The sequence below is a fragment of the Neovison vison genome, chromosome 5, assembly GCF_020171115.1.
Source record: "Neovison vison isolate M4711 chromosome 5, ASM_NN_V1, whole genome shotgun sequence".
NCBI lineage: Eukaryota > Metazoa > Chordata > Mammalia > Carnivora > Mustelidae > Neogale > Neogale vison.
In genome coordinates this window covers 87,697,731-87,708,101 of record NC_058095.1, presented here as the reverse complement: position 1 = coordinate 87,708,101, position 10,371 = coordinate 87,697,731, and the positions used below count along the sequence as shown (strand labels likewise).

Below are 10,371 nucleotides of genomic sequence, written 5' to 3'. Positions count from 1 at the left end.
CCCTGAGATCTGGGGGCTCATTCTGCCCTCCAAGCCCCAACCCTCCTGGTGGCCACAGCCCTGACTCATGTCTCCTCTGATTCACCTCAGGGGAAAAATGGTTCAACCAGGAAGAGGAGGAAGACCTCGGTGCTGATGGCCAAGCGGGCCAACAAGCTGCAGGCCGCAGTAGATCACCTCGTGCCTGCCGTCATCAGACAAGATCTACACTGTGTCCACATCTTTCTGGACACATACCGTCACGTTGCCACCACCCAGGAGGTGCTGGACCTCCTCTTTGCAAGGTGAGCACCCTCCCCTCCCCTAACTGCTCTGTGGGATTTGGCCAATTCCTGGTTGTGAGACTTTGGCAGGTCCCCAAGCTTCCCCAAGCTTCCCTTGCTCCTAACTGGGGCAGAGGTATTAGAGGGACTCAGTGGGGTCTTGTAGGGAAAGGACACCAGGGAGCCTGCGCCAGTGGAAAATTCTGCTGCAGGGCCTGTGGGCATGCTCTTTGCTCATTCCTGTGCCCCTCGTGAGGAAGCCTCTGCCTCATCCCTGACTCTCACTATGATCTAGAGCTGGGCTCCTTTGCCACTGAAAGGGAGATCTGAGACTCCTTCTGGGGTCTGTGTCTGGGTGAATCCAGAGCAAGCATCCCTGGGGGTGAGCAGGGGCCAGGCCCACTCAGATGTCGGTGATGGGCTGGTTGGGGCCTTTTTATTCAGCAAGCATTCAGGGAGCCCCGGAAGGTGGAGGCGATTATCTAGGACTGAATGGGATCCCTGCACAGAACAGAGAGCACCCCAGGGCTGCAGGCTAGTCGAGGGTCAGGCGGGGAGAGCCAACATCCACAGATAGCTCATGCGATGCCCCCTGGCCTTCTCTAGATTCGGATGTGTTTATTCCAGCTACAACGAGGTCGGCGGACCCCAGCAGCAGCGCAACATGTGAGTAAGCTTTGGCTGCTTTAGGAGGGCCTTCACTCTCCACCAGGGTAGAGAGGGTCCTGTGAGTTCGAGGGGCTGCTGGACCTTCACACTCACCTCGTTATTCTTGCTTTATGGTAAATGTCTGAGAGCTTCTACTGGAAACTGGGAAGGTGCCCTGGGGAGCTGGGGTAGGTGTGTGAGCACTGTGGGAGAGCAGAGGGGGATGGAGGACAGCTTCAACCCCTGACAGGGTCATGCTCCATCCCTGCCCCCTCCCAGTCCTCTCTCTGCCCCAATTCTGGGACCCAGAATGCAGGATTTAGGAACCATCACACAGCATTCTGTTGGCACCTGCACGCTGGGTGCTCAGAGGGGGCTCAGGGAGAGTGGTGACCCAGTAGAGCCCAGGGAGCAGCAGACATCCCACACCCTGTGGGAGGTGAGTGTCAGTGGAAACAGACCCACTCTCATGGCACCTAGTGAATGGGCACAGGAGGTAACGGTGGAGGTATGGGGAGGGTCCTGGGAAGGCCTGGCTAGAGACAGAGTCCCTTTGTTCCCTCCTCGGTTGGATCTTCATGGAGCAGAGGTGAGTGCAGTGAGGATAATGAAGAGGCCAGACACCACCCCTCCCTGGGCACATGCAGTTGAAATCAAGTGGCTCGTGGGCAAGGAGACAGACTGAGGAGTGTGTCCAGCTCCCCTAAGAAGTCCAGAAATGCTCACCCCATTGATCAAGGACTCCCACTCCTAGCGGCTTTTGGCCAGCCTGCCGTGTGGCAGCAGCCCTGTCTCGGGTAGGACTGCCAGGTCGCAGGTGGACAAGGAGTCCGACTGGTCTCAGACAGGAGCTGGAAGCCCAGGGGCCCAGGTTCCCAATGTGTTCCCTGGGATTTGGGTTTGGATGTGTACCCTGTCCTCTGACTTCTCTGCCTCCATGTCTGTCCCCAGGGCCGTCTATGCCATCCTTAACACCTGGGTGGAAAAGTATCCAGGGGATTTTGTGCAGCCTCCAGAGTTTTCCAGCTTGCACACACTGCTGGCCTACCTGCAGGTCAATGTGCCAGGCTCGGACCTGCAGCGCCGAGCCCAGCTTCTTCTTCCAGAAAGGCAACGCGCTCCCAGAAAGGCCACGGAGCCAGAGGCTGGGGGTGAGGAGGACTGGGGGTGACTGATGTGGGCCTGAGGAGGAGGCAGGGTGGGCCACCCTGAGGAAGCCTCCATACATTGTAGTTGGGCCGAGGAGAGTGAGTCATCTCAGATCTCTGTCCCCATGGGCTTCCGTTGGGGACACCTTCCAGGGGCTGGGTCTTGAACGCAGGCCACGCTGAGTGGTAGGGAAAGGGAAAGGCAAAAGGGAAGTCAATCAAGCTAATGATGCTTTCTCTTCTTGGAGCTACAGCACCGGCCCCAGAGCAAGATCAGGACATGCCTCAGGAAGTCGTTCCAGTAGCCATTCTGGCACCCGCTGCACCTCTGGGGCCTGAGCTGGTCCCCACCAACCCTGCTGCAGCGACTCATATTGGGTCAGGAAGACCAGTGACCCCCCCTGACCCATTGGGGCCAGGGCAGTTAGTCATCAGGGCCCTCGTTCACTTCTCTGCGACAGAAGAGCCACCTGGCCTTTTGCCGTTTCTGGATGACCAGCAGGGTCCTGCCCCCGAGCTGCCGCCCCCTGCCTCCGTGGAGCAAGCAGGCTCGGTCCCCGAGCTGTCGCCCCCTGCCTCTGTGGAGCAAGCAGGCTCCGTCCCCGAGCTGCCGCCACCTGCCTCCGTGGAGCAAGCAGGCTCCGTCCCAGAGCTGCCGCCCCCTGCTTCCGTGGAGCAAGCAGGCTCCGTCCCCGAGCTGTCACCCCCTGCCTCCGTGGAGCAAGCAGGCTCGGTCCCCGAGCTGTCGTCCCCTGCCTCTGTGGAGCAAGCAGGCTCGGTCCCCGAGCTGTCGTCCCCTGCCTCTGTGGAGCAAGCAGGCTCGATCCCCGAGCTGCCGCCACCTGCCTCCGTGGAGCAAGCAAGCTCGGTCCCCGAGCTGTCACCCCCTGCCTCTGTGGAGCAAGCAGACTCCGTCCCCGAGCTCCCGCCACCTGCCTCCGTGGAGCAAGCAGGCTCGATCCCCGAGCTGCCGCCACCTGCCTCCGTGGAGCAAGCAAGCTCAGTCCCCGAGCTGTCACCCCCTGCCTCTGTGGAGCAAGCAGACTCCGTCCCAGAGCTCCCGCCACCTGCCTCTGTGGAGCAAGCAGGCTCGGCCCCTGAGCTGCCGCCCCCTGCCTCTGTGGAGCAAGCAGGCTCGGTCCCCGAGCTGTCGTCCCCTGCCTCTGTGGAGCAAGCAGGCTCGATCCCCGAGCTGCCGCCACCTGCCTCCGTGGAGCAAGCAAGCTCGGTCCCCGAGCTGTCACCCCCTGCCTCTGTGGAGCAAGCAGACTCCGTCCTCGAGCTCCCGCCATCTGCCTCTGTGGAGCAAGCAGGCTCGATCCCCGAGCTGCCGCCACCTGCCTCCGTGGAGCAAGCAAGCTCGGTCCCCGAGCTGTCGTCCCCTGCCTCCGTGGAGCAAGCAGGCTCGGTTCCTGTGCTGCCGCCACCTGCCTCTGTGGAGCAAGCAGGCTCGGCCCCTGAGCTGCCGCCCCCTGCCTCCGTGGAGCAAGCAGGCTTGGTCCCTGAGCTGTCACGCCCTGCTTCTGTGGAGCAAGCAGGCTCGGTCCCCGAGCTGCCGCCACCTGCCTCCGTGGAGCAAGCAGACTTGGCCCCTGAGCTGCCGCCCCCTGCCTCCGTGGAGCAAGCAGGCTCGGTCCCCGAGCTGTCACGCCCTGCTTCTGTGGAGCAAGCAGGCTCGGTCCCCGATCTGCCGCCCCCTGCCTCCGTGGAGCAAGCAGGCTCGGCCCCTGAGCTGCCGCCCCCTGCCTCCGTGGAGCAAGCAGGCTTGGTCCCTGAGCTGTCACGCCCTGCTTCTGTGGAGCAAGCAGGCTCGGTCCCCGAGCTGCCGCCACCTGCCTCCGTGGAGCAAGCAGGCTTGGCCCCTGAGCTGCCGCCCCCTGCCTCCGTGGAGCAAGCAGGCTCGGTCCCCGAGCTGTCACGCCCTGCTTCTGTGGAGCAAGCAGGCTCGGTCCCCGATCTGCCGCCCCCTGCCTCCGTGGAGCAAGCAGGCTCGGCCCCCGAGCAGCAGCTTGTGCTGGCTGCAGCTCCAGAGCATGGCTCCCCCTCCCCTGTCATTTCCTTCTTTATCCTATTTGTGTTCTGTGTTCACCTCTATAATTACTTCCTAGATCTTATTTATTAAATAAAGTAGAATTTGAGTTTACATAAAATTTGACTCGCATCCTTTGCAGTGGGATATGAAGGTCTCATTCGGTCCATTCAGAGTGTTGCACAACCAGGTAGTTCTACAACGTTTCCGTCACAGAGACCCCCGCGCTCCTCATCGCTCACTGCTCAGTCCCTCCCCCAGTCCCTGCAACCACTGCTCTTCTCTCTGTCTCGGCCACTTCATCTCGACTTGGATTTTCCTCTGCCTGGAATCCTACAATATGGCCTTCTGTGTGTGTCTGCAGAACAGAAGAGTGATTCCCCTCTTTTCAAACTTTTTTAGAGACGATGCAGGTTCTTTTCGTTATTCTGAATTTTCTGCCAAAACAAACAACGAAACAGCACAACACAAAACAAATCACTCTTTTGTCTGGTCCACCGCCAGCCAACTGCAGAGAAAGACCCTCCCTTTGAGAACGAGCAGAGCTGCTACCCTGTGTGTGGTGCCACATGCTGGAAAGAGCTGCCGGTACCCTCAGAGCAGTGGCCCTCCCAATACCTGGTTGTGTTTACCGGTCTGCACACAACACACGACCCCCAGGAGTCCACAGAATAGTGACCTTGCACTGATAGACACTCTTTCGATACAGGCAGACCCCCCAAATAGATTTCATGATCCCATGTACGGTTCACCTGAAATATCATTGTTCCTCGTGATTCACCTGAAAATGCTCCGAACACAAGCGGTAAAGAGCTGACTGCAGAGCTGGCCCGGAACACCAGGTAACGAGAACTAAAGGAGCGCCAGCACGGCCTGGCCACCAGCAGTGGGGTGCGCACGCTCGGCTCCTGAGCCGCCGAGGAGACCACTGCTCCCCCACTGGTGTGGGATGGGGCCTTTCTGACATGCTGGGTTTCAAGTGACAGGTCAGTGTACAGGCTGAGTACTCCAGAGGATAGATGAGTTCCCTCTGCTGGCTGACCCCTCACCAATAGATAGAACGGTCATGGTTTCATAGCAACCATTCCAATCTATGCCTCCAGGGCCCTGAGATACGAATTCTGTTACTGTTTCAGGCCTTTTTGGTCTTTTTCACTACCACAAGGACAAGTCAGTAAGTTAGATGGTAGACAAATGAATTCCATTCATCCTGGCTTTTTCTGCTATTCTTTACGTGAAAGTACTTTAAAAATGTATATGTATCTATATCTATATGTATATAGATATAGATATAGATATAGATCTATATATCACATAGCACCATATAAATGCTAGTTATTACAAATTACATCCAAATGAAGCTAGATGTCTCAGAAACTGGCATTCTTATTGTTTATTTTTATTTTAAAAAAATCAGTCATTTTCCTACTTGGCTCAGAATCAGAATGTTTCATCATAGTTCAGTTTTAGGATTCCTCTAAAGTGATCTAGAAACCAAGACAGTAATACACATTCTTCCAACTTCAATACCAAAGTATATACAACACTCATCAGGAGGCTGAAACACTTTCATGACCAGACAATGACCAACGACAGAATGTCCCGGTGGGTGACAGTCCTGAAGGTGGCGAGAAGACCTACTCTCGGACACCAGTGGTTTGGCTGAAAGAGTCTCTCATGTCCAATAAAACTGAGTTTTGACATCCCGCCTTTTTAGAGAGACTTACAAGATCAAGAAAGGGGTTTTAGAAAAGCTTCTCAAAAGGCCCCACACTCTGACCTGTTTTTTTCTGGTGAAAAATGCACATGAAGTCTAAGCATGTACACGTGGTGGTAAATGACAGCTTTTCTAAAGCAAGAGCATGAACCTCCAAATCTCATGGCTGGTCCACTTGAGAACCTTGTTAATAGTAATGGACAGAATGGCTTTATTCGTTTTTATAAACAGATACACCATGTCTTTTTAGCTTAGTTCTTACTATTAAATTTACCTTTGCTAAGGTAAATGGTTTATTTTTTAAGAATGTTTTAATTTTTTAAAAATTAAAAAAAAAATCTTTTTTACAAACTCATGGCCCGGAGATCAAGACCTGAGCTGAGATCCAGAGTTGGATGCTTAACCGACTGAGCCACCTAGATGCCCCTTAAATTTATCTTTTAAAATATAATAACCTAAGGAAAAAAATACCCTTTTCTTCAATAACTTGATATGCCATTGCCACTTTCATCTCTGACCAGGACCTTCCCCCTCACACCGTGGACGAGTGAATTTACTGTGTTCCATATTGAGAAATGTTGTCACTACGATTATTCCATGAAACGCTGTCAGTACCTTGGAAGTTCAAGCCACATGACCCACGACGGGGACCAGCTGGAGTCATACTCATTCTCGCTGAAGGTGCCTGGCTGCTCTTGGGTAGCCTGGGCTGCCTCCTCCACAATCTGGACCTCAAGTGCTTTCAGAACAACAGCAGGGGGCGTGGCGCTGGCTTTTAGCATAGCCATGGCCTCACTGTGACTTCAATTGGTCCAATCAATGCCATTGATATTCAGCAATATATCACCTGTCCAAAGGAATAAACAAGAAAAATGAGATGAGCTACCAAGTCATTATCTTCCCTACACATTCTGTTATTTGTAATTTTGTCACATCTCTGTCATTCTTACGATATCGAGGGAAAAATCCAATTCATGGAAAACATTCCAAAACAACTCCAAACTTTAAGATAATTTCATCATATATGGGAAAAAATGAGGCTTGAGGCACTGTGATTCGACTGGAAGTCCAAGTCATTAGACCTCGTTTTGCTAATGTGCAGGACCTGGGCATGTTCATTTCTCTTCTCTGGGCTTCAGTGATTTCTATAGTTCTTTCCTGCTCAAAAATTATTTGATCTTTTGCTCTTAGAAATGAATTTTTAACATATCCTGTTTTGGAGTTACACAGTTTTATAGATAAAGATAGTCCTACAGAGTTTGCTCAGCGTGAATGTATCAGAATACTTAGAAGAGATCCTTGGGTCTACAGAAAGAAATGAAACTTGTGATTAGAGCATCTTTTGCTTAAGGAAGAAAAAAAAGTGCTTGTTGCCCTGCCAAGTAATATAATAAAAAAAAAAGGGCAACAAGGATTATATAAAAGGTTAGGAAAGAAAAGATGAGTGTTCTATTTTTTAGAGGGTTTTTTCCAACATAAAATAATCCAATGATCTAAATAAACATTAGAAAATGATGGAAAGGGTGCCTGGTTGGCTCAGTGGGTTAAAGCCTCTGCCTGCAGCTCAGGTCATGATCTCAGGGTCCTAGGATCGAGCCCGCATAGGGCTCTGCTCAGCCGGAAGCCTGCTGCGCCCCCCACTCCCCGCCTGCCTCTCTGCCTACTTGTAATCTCTGTCTGTCAAATAAATAAAATCTTTAAGAAAAATAACGGAAACATCATCAAACTGCAGCAATTTTCCTTCCCATTAGGCATTTTTCTAACTTTAGAGAGAGGATTTACACTTATATATGGAAGGGACACTTTACAAGATTTTTTAAAAATCATATTTAATGGAAAATTTGGGGAATATTTGTTATTTTTTTCAAACATGACTTGCACAAAGGGAGAAGATGGGAACAGTTTCACTGTTCCCAGCCCTCCCTATCTTACCTCTCTTGATGCGGCCGTCACGTGCCAGACAGCCATGAGGTGGCACACTGGTTACAAAGATGGGCAGTTCACCACTCTTGCTTCCTCTGCCCCCTGCCACTGTCATTCCCAGGGACTCATGTGGTTCCTTCTTTACAGTAATGTGTTTTTCTTGGCATGTAACACACTGGTAAGATCCTAACACATGAGAAGAAAATTTATTGGATAAAAATTATACATAGCTGAAGTAAAGTAAGGAAACTGAAGGAAAAAAATACCATAGCAATGATAAAGTCACTGTTAAAATCAGTTACTGTAGAAATAACACACAGTTCTTCATGGTACAAACATGACACCGAACACTGGGGATCACCATGTCACACTTTGGACGGCTGTATTTTCATATGACTATGTATGGAACAGAAAAAACTCAGGACTGTTGACATATGGAAGTCAAAATAGGGCCAATTCTACAAAAGTAAATAATGCATTTGAGTTTTAAGATTCTGAAGACAAGCTAATTAATTTTATTTTTCTCTCTCTCCTCTATTCTCTGAAAGCAATGGTGACAGAATAGTACAAAAGTAAAGTGCGGATTTTGTTAACTGCCAGAAAAAAGCTATAGATCTATCTTCTGTTTCTTACTCATGAGAATGCTCGGTCATGAAACGGGTGCAAACTGATCTTCACAACCTTCACGGAAAGCTATAAGGATATGAAATAACTGAATTTCTGAAAAAGTGAAGGAAGAGAAAAAATTTCCAACAAACTGTGTTCTCAGGAAAAAGCAATTTTTACCGATATTGATTGTTCCTATTTATGGGGACACTCCTAGAAGAAAAGGAAAATTTAAAACATCACCTTTTCTAAAATTAGAATGCTATAAAAAACAAGGTGTACCTATGCCATATTAATATTAAAATAGCAATAGTAACTAACATTTACTGAAGATTTACTATGTGTAAAGCAAATGGCTTCACATGTATTATTTCATTTGAATGGTTTCATTACATTTCATTACAATGGTCCCGAGTGTAAATCCTATGGTTGGCCCCATTTTATAAACAAGGGAATAGCCTTTTTAGAAAGGTCACGTAATTTGCTCCAAATTATATAGCTATGCATGATCACACTGAGATCTGAAGTGATGCAAGTTTAAAAAAAATACACATATACACACATAGTGTATATACATAAACATGTATTCATATGTAGTTGTGTATGTTCATACAGCATGATGCTATATGCATCCACACTACAAGGGTGCCATCCCATTAAGTGTAATAATGGAAGCTAATATCTCAAAATGTTCCTTAACACATATCCTATAAGAGCATACTGTAGATAACAAGATAACTATTACCACGACGAACAATATCAACAGTAGAACTAGATGAATTCTTTTGCTAGAACTGTAACATTTCCTTTAGTGACACTAGTTCAGAGCAGACAGGCACGACATGTCAGTCAAGCCCTGGACATGCAGGGGTGTCTGCTCTTCTCTGCTCCTGAAACCCACACTCTTTGAAATTTTCTTGAGGGCACTACTTAAATAGCCTAGAGTTCCTAGAATTTTGACCTCATAGAAAACCTGTAAATGTCTACAGGTGGTATCCTAGCATATGGCATCTATGTTCGCATCCTTCAAAACTGGGCAAGACCCACGTTATTATGAAGACAATCCAGGTCAACTCAGCTGGGAGCACACTGACTTCAATGCTTGTGTCTGTCAGGTATCGAGTCAATTAGAGGTGGTTGTTTTATTCCTCTATATGGCTGAGATGTATGCATTTTAGCCAGACTTCACAGATTACTCTTGGTATACTTCACGGAAACTTCTAAGGGCTTAACACTGTATCAATGTTTCCAAGCAGCTACACAGGGGCTTAGCAATAGAATAATGTGTGTTTTAAGTTTTAACAATGATTATCCTCTGAACAGGTTGTTTTGATGAATTTGTATTTGTTTTCCCTAGGAGACCTTTATTTTTTTAAATTAGGATTTGACATCACAAATGATGTATGCTAATGGTAAATTGCTAAATTAATGCTTAAAATTACATTTCATGTGGCTGTTCTAACAATCAGGTTTACAGAGCACCTAGAGTAAGAATTCAGCATTGCTATTTAAAACACCACCACTTAAAATTAAGGAATAGGAACTAGTAAAAAGAAAAACGTATGTGCCCAAAACAAACAAAAGGACATAAATAGTCCTCTATATGAATGCTGAAATGGTTAAGTAGTTCTTAAAACAGTCTTAAAATTGTAGTGTTGTCTTTGAGCACCCGTATTTCAACATTCTGTAGAATTCATGGATTCAGTGACCAACTTTTGCCTTAATTATGACTCTTTAGGAATATGTATATATATGTAACTTGTAAAGCAAGGACCAGCGATATGAACAGCTCCTATTCAAATTCCTTTTCGAAACAATAACTGCTTTTTGTAGTCATCATTGTGAAAGCAAAATTATAGGTTCCCTTCACACATTTTGTTTTCTGTTCAAAAATAAGAATAAGTTTGTGCTTATAATTTCTTCAAAGTTTTAACTGACCAGAGACCAGTGACAAGTCTATACTTCAGCTCAGAAAACCAGATAATCCTGAAGGGTGAAAAATACTTGTGCCTTTAAATGATGCTTTCTTGGGCTCCT

At 48.5% G+C, this 10,371-nt stretch overlaps 1 pseudogene; it reads right to left on the bottom strand.

The window, feature by feature from the left end:
- Positions 1 to 207: 207 nt before the first annotated feature.
- LOC122906946 overlaps positions 208 to 10,371 on the bottom strand; it is a 441,004-nt pseudogene continuing 430,840 nt past the window's right edge.